Source organism: Chenopodium album, chromosome 14 (genome assembly GCF_948465745.1).
Source record: "Chenopodium album chromosome 14, dcCheAlbu1.1, whole genome shotgun sequence".
NCBI classification, from domain to species: domain Eukaryota; kingdom Viridiplantae; phylum Streptophyta; class Magnoliopsida; order Caryophyllales; family Amaranthaceae; genus Chenopodium; species Chenopodium album.
This window is the reverse complement of record NC_137847.1, coordinates 19763836-19778094: the sequence shown is the minus strand read 5'-3', so window position 1 is coordinate 19778094 and position 14259 is coordinate 19763836. Positions and strand designations below refer to the sequence as shown.

Genomic DNA, 14259 nt, shown 5'->3' with positions numbered 1-14259 from the left:
AACCGGCGACACCCATTTGGGTGAATTCGTCGAAGAGAGCTGATAAGTGGTTTTTTTGACCACTTATTGTGTGAATTTACACCTAATTTTGCATTCATTTCCCCTCTTTCTAACCCGTTTTTGAATGAAAATGTTTTGTCTCGACCTTGTCCCCTCTTTGTTTGTGTTTGTCCATGTTTTGCAGATCTATTGACCTAATTTGGCAAGCATTCAATGCATGGTTTGTGTTCAAGGCAAGGAAATTAGAGAATGGAGAGGGCGCTCCAGGGGAGCAGGCGTGCACCTCTCCTGGAGCGGGCGCTCCTCGACTTTAGAAACAATCTGCCCAAGTTCAGAGTCTGTTAGGAGCGGGCGTCATCTTGACCAGGAGCGGGCGCTCCTCCCTTTGAAGTTGAATTATTCTTAGGCTGTGGAGCAGGGGAACGGGCGTGCACCCTATGGGGAGCGGGCGCTTTTTCTTGACACATTCAAATTTGACTTTTCATTGAAGCATCTGGAGAGGGCGTGCAGCAGAAATGAGCGGGCGCTCCACATTGTGGAGCGGGCACTCCTCATTGTGGAGTGGGCGCTCCTCGCTGGGAATCCGTTTTCTTTTGACGGATTTCCCTATGTGTTTCGGGGAGTATAAATACTTCCCCTTTAGCTCATTTAGAAATAAAGAACAGTAGCCTAGTTTTCAGAAATCTCTCTTAGTTTGAAACATTCCTTTTAATTAATTTAGCTTAGTTTTCATCAAATCAAATCATTGTATTAGTGAAATTCAAGAATTATTCTCAAGGTTTGGCAATTTGTATTCAACATTTGAAGCTTTAATTAGTAATTTCTTCAACCCTCTTCTACTTGATTTCAGATTTTATTTGGTATTTGCATGTTACTTGAATCCTTTTAGTTCTTGATAATTCCTTTTTGGATGATAGTGAATTCGATTGTTAACCATTTTTCCCAATTATTGAGGTAGTTAGAACCCTAATACTTGTTTGCAAGTTGATGAATATGAGTTGTGAGTAGTCTTCTTGCTAGGGGTTGGTGAAGCTCAACCTTTTAGGTTAATTATGCAAATGTGGGAGTAGCATTGATGTTTGTATTGCAATTAAATTGATTGTATGAGATTGCTTGTTAGTTCTTCGTGATAGGATTAGCTACCCTTGATTTAGGAGCTTGATAGCATGATATGCTTAGTTTGACATGTAAATGTGAATGAAGCATGGCATTACTTATTGCAATTTGATTATGTATCTTCTATTGCTAAACTAATGAGGAATCTAAGTTTAGTAGTGTGAGTTGTTTCCTAATTGCATGAGGTTGATCTTACATATAGTCCTTGCTATATCTTGTCTATTTCACTCCCCGTTTGTCTATTTGCCTTGGATGAGTGGATCCCATTCCCTAGTGTCCTTAATCCATTGATTTAGAACCATAGTTTGTTTGTCTTCTTGACGAACCCCAATTCACCATTGACTTCGAATTAGCTTAAGTGTTAAGATCTTTGGCAACCATATCCCGTTCCTTATGGACCGAACTCTTACTTGTCATTATGCTTGGTTTGTAAGGTGTTTGTTAATAAATGTGTTTGATTGAGTGTGGAATGTGCGACCGTTCTAACGCCCATCAAAATGGCGCCGTTACCGGGGAACGCTGTTGTTGATGGCTAATTGATTACTTGAGTTTAGTTCACCATAAAACAACAAAAATTGAAAAAGATTGTTTCTTTTTTTTTTTTTTTGCTACACTTGTAGCCTTGTTACTAATTGCGTTTATTGAGAGTGTATGCGCAGAACTCATAACAGGATCTTGGTACCTTACGATCCCGAGATTGAGAAAACTTATAGAAGGAGAAAGAGAGCCGGTTCTAGGCCGTTTACTACTCCCCCAACTAGAGAGACCAATTTCGAGGAGGATCGAGATCAAATGGGTGACGCGGAACCACCACATCAAACACCTTTAAAGGAGTTGGGAACTCCGGGAGCTTATAGAGCTTCAAGCGGCATTGCTCCACCCGTTACTCAAGCCAATGACTTCGAGATTTGGCCCGCAATGATTAATTTGATTGAAAGGAGGCAATATAGTGGAGCAAAACATGAGAGCCCTCTTGCACACTTGAACGAGTTCGAAAAATATTGCAACACGATCAAGGTAAATGGGGTAACTCAAGAGTTTGTGAGACTAAAGCTATTTCCTTTTTCTTTGATAGGAAGGGCACTTGAATGGCTTGAGAAGGAGGTGAGGCCTAACTCCTTGAGAACTTGGGATGAGGTCACCACGGCTTTCTTAGGGAGATTCTATTCTCAAAAGAAGACGGCCGAGGCAAGGGCTTTGATCCAATGTTTCCGTCAAAAAGCTAGTGAAACCATATATGAAGCATGAGAACGATACAAGGAATATCAAAGGGAATGCCCTCATCATGGAATTTTGTCATATCAACTGCTTCAAATTTTCTATGGGGGCTTGAGCCCACAAGGAAAGACTAGCTTGGATGCGGGAGCGGGTGGCCTGATTATGAACGAGACGGAGGAGCAAGTCATAGAGATAATTGAGGATGTGGTGAGGCACCACATGGATTGGCAAGAAGGAGAGAGAGAGTCTCTAAACAAGGGAGTAAATGCGGTTTACTCCGTTGATCACATTAATGCCATCAACAATTTGACTTCCCAAATCGCCAACCTTGGAAAGGAGATGACTTCCATCAAGGCAACACTAGAGACCTCTAGTTCAACACAAGAGCATCCCTCCCAATCTAAGGGGAGAGGTATAAATTCTAACTCTTCTCCCTCTACTTCTAATAACATGCCTCATGGATGTTTGTTTTGTGAAAATTGTTGGTCATATGACCATGATACCTCTTCTTGTAATTATGATTCCCAACCCCAACCCCAATACGAAGATGGTAATGAAAATGAAAATGAACAAGTCAATGCCTTGTCTTATGATAATAGACATAGGAATGACAATCAAAGATACTTACCACCAAATCGAAGAGAACAAGGGGGGAATTCCTATAACCAAAGAGGAAATGATTACGATTACCATAACCAAAATCAATGGGGAAATAGGAACCAAAGGGACCAAAATCCCCAAGGTAACTACAACAACAAGGTGGTTATGGTAACCATAATCATAATAATCAAGGAAACTATGGGAATCAAGGGAAATTTCACCAAGGGGGAAACTCTAATAATCGGAACAATTGGAACAACAATAATAATAGAGGTTCTTCTAATCAAAATGCGTCCAATTCGAATGTTAGAGGTAATAGAGCTTCCCAAGACAACTACTATGCACAAGCACCATATAATAGGTCTAGCTTGGAGGAAATGATAGAAAATCAAACTAAAATGTTCAATACTTTTCATGGCCTCTAGTGAAAAGAAATTTAGTGAAGTCATGACCCATAATAAAATGCTTGAGACACAAATTTCTCAATTGGCCAATGCTTTGAAGGAAGGGACTAGCACTTCTAAACTACCACCCCAAGGACTAGATCCTAAGAGGCCCATAAATGCTATATCAACAAGGAGTGGTAAAGTGTTGGAAGAAAGTGTTCCTAAAAAAAGCAATGAGAAAATGAACATGAGTGAGCCTCCCCTTAAAAGTAATTTTGAACAAGAGAGAGAGCAAAACCATGAGAATGAAAAAGAGAAGAATGTGAGAAAGAAAAAGAATTTGAGAAAGAGAAAGATATTGAAAAAGAGAGTGAAGAAAGAAGAGAAAAAGAGAGAGAAACAAAACAATAGCAAAAGCTACCATATCCTCATAAATTTGTTAGAAACAAATTAGATGTGCAATTTGGAAAATTTCTTGAAACATTGAAACAAATTCACCTTTCAATTCCTTTTACCGATGCTATCAAGCAAATGCCTAACTATGCTAGGTTTTTGAAAGATATTTAAAGTGGAAGGAGGAAGTGTGAATTGGTTGAAACGGTGAGTCTCACCGAGAATTGTAGTGCAATTATCATGAACAAGATGCCACCCAAATTGAAAGACCCCGGTAACTTTTCTATCCCATGTGCAATATACAAGATGCAAATTGATAATGCTTTGTGTGACCTAGGGGCTAGTGTTAGCCTAATTCCATACTCGGTATACCAAAGACTTGGGATAGGGGAACTTCTACCCACCAACATCACCGTACAATTAGCCGATCGCTCTATTAAATTCCTAAAGGGTAAGGTAGAGGATGTTCCTCTAAGGGTGGGGAAGTTTGTAATCCCGGTGGATTTTGTTGTGTTAGAGATGGATGAAGATGTTAACATTCCAATAATTCTAGGAAGACCTTTTCTTGCTACTTCGGGTGCTTTAATAGATGTTAAAGGTGCTAAAATTTCACTAAAAGTAGGAGATGAGGTGATAAAATTTGATTTGAATGAGAGCATGAAATATCCAAGCTCTAGTCTTGATAATTGTATGATGATTGATACTATTGATTCTATTGTGACTTCTATGCATGAGCACTTTCTCACTACTAACGATGCCCTTGAGAATGTCCTTTTGAATAAGGAAAAGATAGGTGAGCAAGGCAAGGAGGTGACATTGTATGAAGAAATGCTTGAAGGAAGTACGGAAGAAAGCATTGAGCAAGTATGCATGGGAATCACAAGCAATGATGCTTTGGAAATAGAAACCTCAAGAGAAGGTAAGGGTGTTCCAATGGTAGAGTTAAAACCTCTACCATCACACCGAAGGTATGAGTTTTTGGGTCCTAATTCAACTTTTCCGGTAATAGTGAATTCTTCTTTGAACGAGTGCCAAACCCAAATGTTATGTGGTATTTTAAGAAACCACCAAGGTGCTTTGCGCTATACCATTAATAACCTCAAAGGTATTAGTCCCGCTTTATGTATGCACCACATAACACTTGAGGAGGGTGCTAAGCCTTCCATTGAGAGGCAAAGGAAACTCAATCCTCAAATGGGGGAGGTGGTGAAGAAAGAAATCACCAAACTCCTTAATGCCGACATCATCTTCCCCATTTCGAGTTCTAGATGGGTTTCCCCCGTTCATGTGGTCCCTAAAAAGGGAGGAATGACCGTAGTTGAAAATGAGAATGGTGATCTCATTTCAACTAGAACGGTGACCGGTTGGAGGATGTGCATAGACTATAGACGTCTAAATTCATCCACTAACAAGGATCACTTTCCTCTTCCTTTTATCGACCAAATGCTTGAAAGACTAACAAAGCAAAAGTATTATTGCTTTCTTGATGGTTATTCGGGTTTCTTTCAAATCCCCATAAACCCGGATGATCAAGAGAAGACAACTTTTACTTATCCATATGGTACTTTTGCATATAGGAGAATGCCGTTTGGACTTTGCAATACACCGGCAACCTTTCAAAGGTGCATGATGAGTATATTTGGAGACATGCATGAAGCCGAAATGGAAGTGTTCATGGATGATTTCTCGGTTGGGGGCCTTTCATTTGAAGATTGTTTGTCCAATTTGGGCAAATGCTTAGCAAGATGTAAGAAGGTCAACTTGGTCCTAAATTGGGAAAAATGTCACTTCATGGTTGAAAGGGAATCGTCCTTGGTCATAAGATATCAAGCAAGGGGATTGAGGTCGACATGGCCAAAGTTGAAGTGATTGAAAAATTGCCACCTCCAATTAATGTGAGAGGAGTAAGATCCTTTTTGGGACATGCCAGGTTCTGCAGGAGATTTATCAAGGATTTCTCACAAATTGCTAGACCCCTAAATGCTCTTCTTCAAAAGGATGCCATCTTTATTTTTGATGAAAAGTGTCTTCAAGCTTTCAACAAAATAAAGGAGGCTTTGATCTCTACTCCAATCGGGCAAGGGCCAAGATGGGAGTTTCCATTTGAACTTATGTGCGATGCTAGTGATGTTGCAATTGGAGGGGTGTCGGGACAAAGAATTGAGAAGAAACTTCACGTCATTTACTACATGTCCAAGACCTTGAATGAAGCTCAACGGAACTACACCACAACGGAGAAGGAGTTTCTTGCCGTGGTGCATGGTTTTGAGAAGTTTTGGAACTACCTAATTGGTTCCAAAACTATTGTTTATACCGATCATGCGGCTATTAGGTACCTTGTGGCAAAGAAAGAGTCCAAACCTCGTCTTCTTCGATGGGTCTTGTCTCTCCAACAATTTCATGTTGAAATCCGGGATAAGAAAGGGGCCGAAAATGTGGTTGCGGACCATCTTTCACGATTAGAGAATGTGAAATCTAGTGATGATGAAATACCCATTTTTGGTGAATTGAGAGATGATGTGCTCTATATCTTGAATGAGAAGGAGCTTCCATGGTTCGCCGACTTGGTGAACTATTTGGCTTATGGAGAATTCCCTCTCGATTTCTCCAAAAACCAAAGGAAGAAGCAAAAAAGGGAAGCAAGGCACTATGTGTGGGATGACCCCATTCTCTACAAGAGAGGAGTAGATGGTTTGCTCCGTAGGTGTGTTCCGGATGAAGAAGTGCAAAATGTGCTCAAGATGTGTCATTCCAATCCTTGTGGAGGGCATATGGGAGCAAACAAAACAGCATTGAAGGTTTTACATAGCGGGTTGTGGTGGCCTCACATCTTTAAGGATGCTTAGGGGTTTGTGAAGACTTGTGACCGGTGTCAACGAACCGGCAATATATCCAAGCGAAACGAGATGCCCCAACAACTGATTCTTGAGCTAGAGCTATTTGATGTGTGGGGTGTTGATTTCATGGGGCCATTCCCTACTTCTTATGGAAATCAATATATCCTTGTGGCGGTCGATTACGTATCAAAATGGGTTGAAGCCATTGCCTCCCCAACTAATGACCACAAGGTAGTCATGAAGATGTTCAAGAAAGTCATATTTCCAAGATTCGGAATTCCTAGAGCAGTGGTAAGTGACAACGGTTCACATTTCATTCATAATGCTTTTCAAAAGACGCTAAGAAAGCACGGGGTTCTCCAAAGATTCGGCCTTACCTATCATCCACAAACTAGTGGGCAAGTGGAAGTGTCCAACCGTAAAATTAAATTAATCCTTGAGAAGACGGTTGCAAGGAATAGGAAGGATTGGTCGGAAAAGCTTGATGACGCTCTATGGGAATATAGAACGACATACAAAACCCCAATAGGCACAACTCCATATCGTCTTGTGTATGGAAAACCTTGTCATCTACCTGTGGAGCTTGAACACCGAACTCAATGGGCAATCAAGAAGATTAACTTCGACTTGGCTAGCGCGGGAGAGCGAAGATTGCTTGATTTGCATGAGCTTGAAGAGCTACGATTGGAAGCCTATGAGTGTGCTAGCAACTATAAGAATCGCACTAAGTATTGCCACGACCGGAACATTGAAAAGAAAGCATTTCTAAAAGGCGATAAGGTACTCCTCTACAACTCTAGGATGAACTTGTTTCCTGGGAAACTTTTATCAAGCTGGAGTGGACCTTTTGTTGAAAGGAAGTGTTTCCTCATGGAGCCGTGGAAGTTTGGGATATGGACGGCAAGAGATCTTTCAAGGTGAATGGGCATCACCTCAAGCTATACTACGAGGGTGCTCATGTAGGTGTTTTAGAATCAACTCAATGTAATCTTACCTCCTGAGTGTGGAGGTCGTCAAGCTATTGACGTTAAAGAAGCGCTTCCGGGAGGCAACCCGAGTAAAAAAAGAAGAAAAGAAAAAAAAAGGGGAGTGAGAAATAAAATGATGAATGAGAGAGGAAAAGAATAAGAGTGTTGGGAATATCTGTTTTTGGCTAATATTGTTGAATTTATGTTCTTGTAGTTTTGATATAGGAAATTGAAGCAAAAAGAGCAGAGGAAAACAAAAACAAGAAGCTGTTAACAGCTTGGAGCGGGCGCTCCTATCACTAAGCACGCCCGCTCCAAGCTAAATGAGAGAAACAGTGGGCTTCAAGACTGTTAGGAGCGGGCGCTCCTACAAAACTGCACGCCCGCTCCTAACGTTCCGTACGAAACAGAAGCTTCAGGTATCTTAAGGAGCGGGCGCTCCAACAGACCTGCACGCCCGCTCTGTGCTGGATTAGAAATCAGAACCAAAGAACTGCATTAGGAGCGGGTGCTCCAAACCTACAGTACGCCCGCTCCTGTCTAGGTTAGCAAAAACATGGAAGTGGAATAAGGTTTGGAGCGGGCTCTCCACAACATCAGCACGCCCGCTCTATTCTGGGGTTCCAATCCAATGTCATAATATAAGAAAAGAGCGGGTGCTCCAAACCTGCAGCATGCCTGCTCTGATCTGGGTTGCCAAATCAGGTTTCACTTCTCAACATTGGAGCGGGCGCTCCACAAGCATTGCATGCCCGCTCCTGACCAATGCCGTAGCCAAACTTTTATAAGGAGCGGGCGCTCCCCTTCACCTGCACGCCCGCTCCTAGCTGGGACAGAATAAAAAACAGAATCCCTTCTGCAATTTTGAGCGGGCACTCCTTCCTCTTTGCACGCCCGCTCCTACCTGTCCGGGTAAAAAAAGGGGGGGGATTTTTTTTTTTTTTTATCTCTTTTTACCCTTTTCCCCTTATTCTTCACCACTCATTTAAACTTTCATACTCTCTCTCCTTCTTCCCATCTACTTCTCTCTCTAAAAACCTCATATTCTCTAACTTCTCTCTTCAATTTCATCATCAAATCTCAATATTTTTCACTAAAAATTCACAGAATCCTCTTCTCCACTAAATTCTCTATCCAACAACACAAAATTTACACAAATTCGAGCACAAAAATTTCAAACCCTAGAGCACCACCATTGAAAATCGAAGGAAAATTTGGATTTTTCAAGGAATTGGAGCAAAGGAAGCAAGAATCGAGCAAAACTTGGAAGTTCTAGAGTATTTTCATACTCTAGTTGGTATATTCTACTTCCCTACTTCACTTTCCCTCTTCATGCTTTTCAAATTTGTTTATTTCATAAACATTGTGTAATTAGTTTCATGATTAGGTGATTTCAAACAAATATGGTTGCTAATTGAAAATTGTTGGTGGAAAATTGTGATTGATTGTTGGAGTAGTGAAATTGTGATTGAAAAATTGCATGAGTGTGGTGAATTTGTGCATGTGATTGGTGTGAACTTGAAGTTCATTGTTGATTGTGAAATTGCGTGTTGGAAAATCCTTGTTGGTTGTGTTGGTATATATATATTGAGTTCTTGAAACAGGTACTTGGATTAATTTGGGGGTTTGAAGTAAAGGAGGTTGTGTTTGGTGCATTTTGGTGTTTGTGTGAGGTGTATTGAGTGACCCTTTTAATCCTTATTCCGCATTTGTAAAAATGGTACTAAGATTATTTGGAGGTGCGGCAAGAAAGAAGAGAAAGACTTCCGGCATCCAAATACCCGAAAACCAAAACCAAAGCCAAACACAAAACCAAGACAATGGTCCTCCTCCCATTAGAATTCCCGAAAAATTCAAAAAGTATCACTCCGAGCTTTCAAAACGAAAAATCCTTCCTACGAGATTTTATGACCAAAAAGCTTGCCATCTCTTAGGTGTAGATGAAGGAATTCGGCGAGTGGCCGATAATTTCGGATGGTTAAACTTCCTCAAGAAGAGGGAGCTAACCTACGAATCGATTACTCTCGAGTTCCTTTCAACCCTAACCATGCGTCGAATCAATGGTGAGGGAGAGCCTCTTGAGTGTGAAAATAAGTTTAAACTTTTCAATCAAAAAAAAACTTTAACCTTAACTCGCCTCAATGAAATATTTGAGTGGCCCGTATATAATCAAATAGACAACCCCGATAGTTTCTACCTTTCTAGCTACGAAGAGCAAAATTGGTGGAATATATTGCGGGGTATCCTAATTTCACCACCCGGTCTAGCCATGCTAGCTACATTGTCCACCCCGTACTCCGTATATTCATGAGAATTATGGGGTACGCTTGTTTCTCGAAACAAGATCTCGAGAAGCTAACAAAAGAGGAGATCAAATGCCTCTTTATAGCTTCCCGATTTGAGGGAGACCTTGAGGGTAATGTGAATATGGGATACTTGTTTATCCAAAGGTGCATTGAGATTAAGAGGATTACGGAGTTGAGAGGGGAGATAAAATGTGGTGGGATGATCACAATAATTGCCAACGCTTTGGGTTTCACTAATTGGGTTGAGCAATTGACCCCAGTGAACGGGTCCAATGCCCTTGACATTCCCGGACTTGCCTCAATGCAAATGCTTGTGGAACTCCGTGGTAATGTGACCACATACTCTTGGTTGGTCAAGGGTAAGCACCGTCGCATTCTCCCTAATGCGGCGGTAATGAACACCGTGGGTAACACTTGGCAAGTGCCAATTAAGCCACTCCCCGTGAATGCTCCCGACCTTGACCAACCATCTCAACCTCACCGCCATAGTATTTCTACCATTCCTAGGTTTTTGAGCGGCTCCTCCTCTTCTTCTTCCTCCTTCGACCTTTAATCGGCCTTTCACCATCTCAATCTAACCAACCAAAGAATTATGTAGGAAAATGAATATCAAAGCTATGTGTCTCAAATGTCCTACCAAAACCAAGTTGAGAGGGGAGACTTTCCCCCCTATGTCAACTATCCTCACCGCCCCGTTCAAGAGGGGCCGGTTCCGGGTTGGAACAACAACCCACCCACCTACTCTTATTGGCAAGGACCTCGTAGCTCCATTTCGGAGTTACAATCCTTCCCTCCCTACGATTATACACAACCTGGGGGTTGTGATTTTAGGGGGGACCCTTCTTATTACCACGTCCCCGAGACATGTGGTAATATGGCTCCCGAGGAGATCGATAACCACCCCTTAAGGGGATACATCGGGTTTCCACCCGGGTATGATGGTGGTTGGGGCACTAGTAATGCACCGGACTACGGTCACTATCGTAGTAGCCCCAACTATGATCTTCCTCCATACGTGGATCAACCTTCCTTTTCCGGCGATGTAGACCTCAACTATAACTACATGCCATCGCCACCTAGGGAGGATGATCGGGAGTAGCCTTTAGACATTTGTTTTTACCGTTCCCTTCTCTTCTCTCCCCATCATGTGTAACACCGAGGCCGGTGTCGAGTTCTAGCTTGGGGGGGAGATGTTTCTCATTGTTTCCATCAATCGTGGGAACGGTAATCAAATGTCTAGCTTGGGGGAAGTCTAGGGGTCTTTGTGTCTAGGGTAGTTTTCGATTTTGATAGGAAATGTGCTTTCCTGTGATGCTTTTTTGTGCAATGTATGGAGAAGTTTGAGTTTGTATGTGGAATGTTTGGCATGAAAGGCTTAGCTTAGTCTTTGGGACTTATGGTAGGATTCATGTGTTATTATCTTCTAGATTGCATGCCTATTTTAGGATTGGTTGTGCTCTTTTCTCGATTTTATGGCATGCCTAGGCTAGAACAATTGCATATTGATGTTTTTGTCTCACCTCTCCTTATGTGTGTGCTATATGGAGCATCTTATCTATGGCTTTGATATTATTATGCTTTGGTTGGTTTGCTTGTTGGTTGGTATCATGGGTTGATTGACATTGTCCTTGGTTTTTCTTGATGATGATTTGTATGGATTTATGATGATGGTTTTCCCTAATATCCAAATTTCTTTTTCTTATCCTCTAACATCCAAATTCCCTAATATCCGAAACCCTAATATCCAAATTCTTTAATTAGTTTTCCTTTCCCCCATTTTCAGCTTTCTAAAAAAAAAAAAAAAAAAACAAAAAAGATAGTTTGTTTGCAATGATGATATTGGATTGTATGTGATGGATGTTTGTTTTCTTTTTGTAATAAAATTTCGAGCATGGTTTAGATGCCCTTGGTTGAACATAGAATTGGTTAGTTTAGGCTAGTGTGAGAATAAATTTGCCGAATGTCGAGACTTAAAGTCTAGGTTGGTGGTAAGATGGTGTCGCCCATCTTAAAGGAATTTGATCCTCAATGGTAGTATTTGATCCCACATTGTTCCAAAAAAAAGTGAGGTTTTAATATTTTTCAAGCCTACTACATTTTGCATGAGTGGCAAGGATCCTCTTTGATTTAGTACCTAGATCGAGAACTTGAGTCTCAACTCCCAAGACCGCGGCCTAAACTACTCTTAGTATTGATGAAGGTTGTCATGTGTTGATAATTCACAAAATTTAAGGCGTATCACTTTTGTTTCTTTAGTTCATCCTTGAAGTTGATTGTATTTAGTAGTTAGTGATGTATATATCCAAGTTTGTTTCCCAAAAAAAAAAAAAAAAAATGAAAAAAATGAAAATGAAAAGAAGAAAAAAAAAAGTGAAAGAAAGGAAGAAAAGAAGTGATGAAATGTCACTCCCCCTTAGCAATTAAACAAGCTTGGGGGTGTGTTTTTATTTCAATTCATTCATGGTTTGTAGCATGGGTCAAAATTAGGAACCTCTTAGGGTTTGTTCTTAATGATATACATTTTAGTTTGGCTTAAATTGCAAAACACTTCTAGTTCTATTTGTGCCTTAACTTTGTGTCGTAGTCCTTGAGTCTTGTAATGATTAGGAGAGGAGTGGAAGCCTTTGTCGGTGGAGGGAGTTGATTCACAAGCATATGGAGAGGGTACTCTTTCATTGAGATGTCGAGTGTTTGAAACCCGCTTTATCTATGTTCTTCCGGCTCCTTCGAGGAGTCACGAGACACTACCATTAGGGGGGATTTGAACTTTTTGATAGGGACGCGGTAAGATATGTTGAATAGGCTTGAGTTGAGTATTTTCGAGAAGGTTAGCTAGGCCTTGGCTAGTCATGACCGTGGTTGACCTTAGGCATATACCTAATGCTCAAGTTTTATTGCTCAAGGATTCTTGTATCTATGCATGTGCTTTTCTTTGAGCTAATTGATCTTTGGGTTTGTTTTTGAGCAATGTGAATGGCTTGAGGACAAGCATTTGGCTAGCTTGGGGGGATTTGATAAGTGGTTTATTTGACCACTTATTGTGTCAATTTAGACCCGATTTTGCATTCATTTCCCCTCTTTCTAACCCGTTTTTGAATGAAAATGTTTTGTCTCGGCCTTGTCCCCTCTTGGTTTGTGTTTGTCCATGTGTTTGCAGGTCTATTGACCCAATTTGGTAAGCATTCAATGCATGGTTTGTGTTCAAGGCAAGGAAATTAGAGAATCGAGAGGGCGCTCCAGGGGAGCGGGCGTGCACCTCTCCTGGAGCGGGCGCTCCTCGACTTCAGCAACAATCTGCCCAAGTTCAGAGTCTATTAGGAGCGGGCGTGCTCCTGACCAGGAGCGGGCGCTCCTCTCTTTGAAGTTGAATTATGCCTATGTTGTAGAGCAGGCGAGCGGGCGTGCACCCTGTGGGGAGCGGGCGCTCCTCCTTAACACTTTCAAATCTGACTTTTCATTGAAGCATCTGGAGAGGGCGTGCAGCAGAAAGGAGCGGGCGCTCCTAATTGTGGAGCGGGCACTCCTCATTGTGGAGTGGGCGCTCCTCGTTGGGAATCCGTTTTCTTTTGACGGATTTCCCTATGTGTTTCGGGGAGTATAAATACTTCCCCTTTAGCTCATTTAGAAATAGAGAACAGTAGCCTAGTTTTCAGAAATCTCTCTTAGTTTGAAACATCCCTTTTAATTAATTTAGCTTAGTTTTCATCAAATCAAATCATTGTATTAGTGAAATTCAAGAATTATTCTCAAGGTTTGGCAATTTGTATTCAACATTTGAAGCTTCAATTAGTAATTTCTTGAACCCTCTTCTACTTAATTTCAGATTTTATTTGCTATTTGCATGTTACTTGAATCCTTTTAGATCTTGATAATTCCTTGTTGGATGATAGTGAATTCGATTGTTAACCATTTTTCCCAATTATTGAGGTAGTTAGAACCCTAATACTTGTTTGCAAGTTGATGAATATGAGTTGTGAGTAGTCTTCTTGCTAGGGGTTGGGTGAAGCTCAACCTTTTAGGTTAATTATGCAAATGTGGGAGTAGCATTGATGTTTGTATTGCAATTAAATTGATTGTATGAGATTGCTTGTTAATTCTTCGTGATAGGATTAGCTACCCTTGATTTAGGAGCTTTATAGCATGATATGCTTAGTTTGATATGGAAATGTGAATGAAGCATCGCATTACTTATTGCAATTTGATTATGTATCTTCTATTGCTAAACTAATGAGGAATCTAAGTTTAGTAGTGTGAGTTGTTTCCTAATTGCATGAGGTTGATCTTACATATAGTCCTTGCTATATCTTGTCTATTTCACTCCCCGTTTGTCTATTTGCCTTGTTTGAGTGGATCCCATTCCCTAGTGTCCTTAATCCATTGATTTAGAACCATAGTTTGTTTGTCTTCTTGACGAACCCCAATTCACCATTGACTT

The 14259-nt window shown here is 41.0% G+C and overlaps 1 non-coding gene across 1 annotated transcript; it reads right to left on the bottom strand.

Moving 5' to 3' along the window:
- Positions 1–2302: 2302 nt before the first annotated feature.
- On the bottom strand, positions 2303–2408 carry LOC145580566 (small nucleolar RNA R71). The gene has a single exon (XR_014099583.1). It is a non-coding gene; the product is annotated as a small nucleolar RNA R71 (small nucleolar RNA).
- Between the last annotated feature and the right edge of the window lie 11851 nt (positions 2409–14259).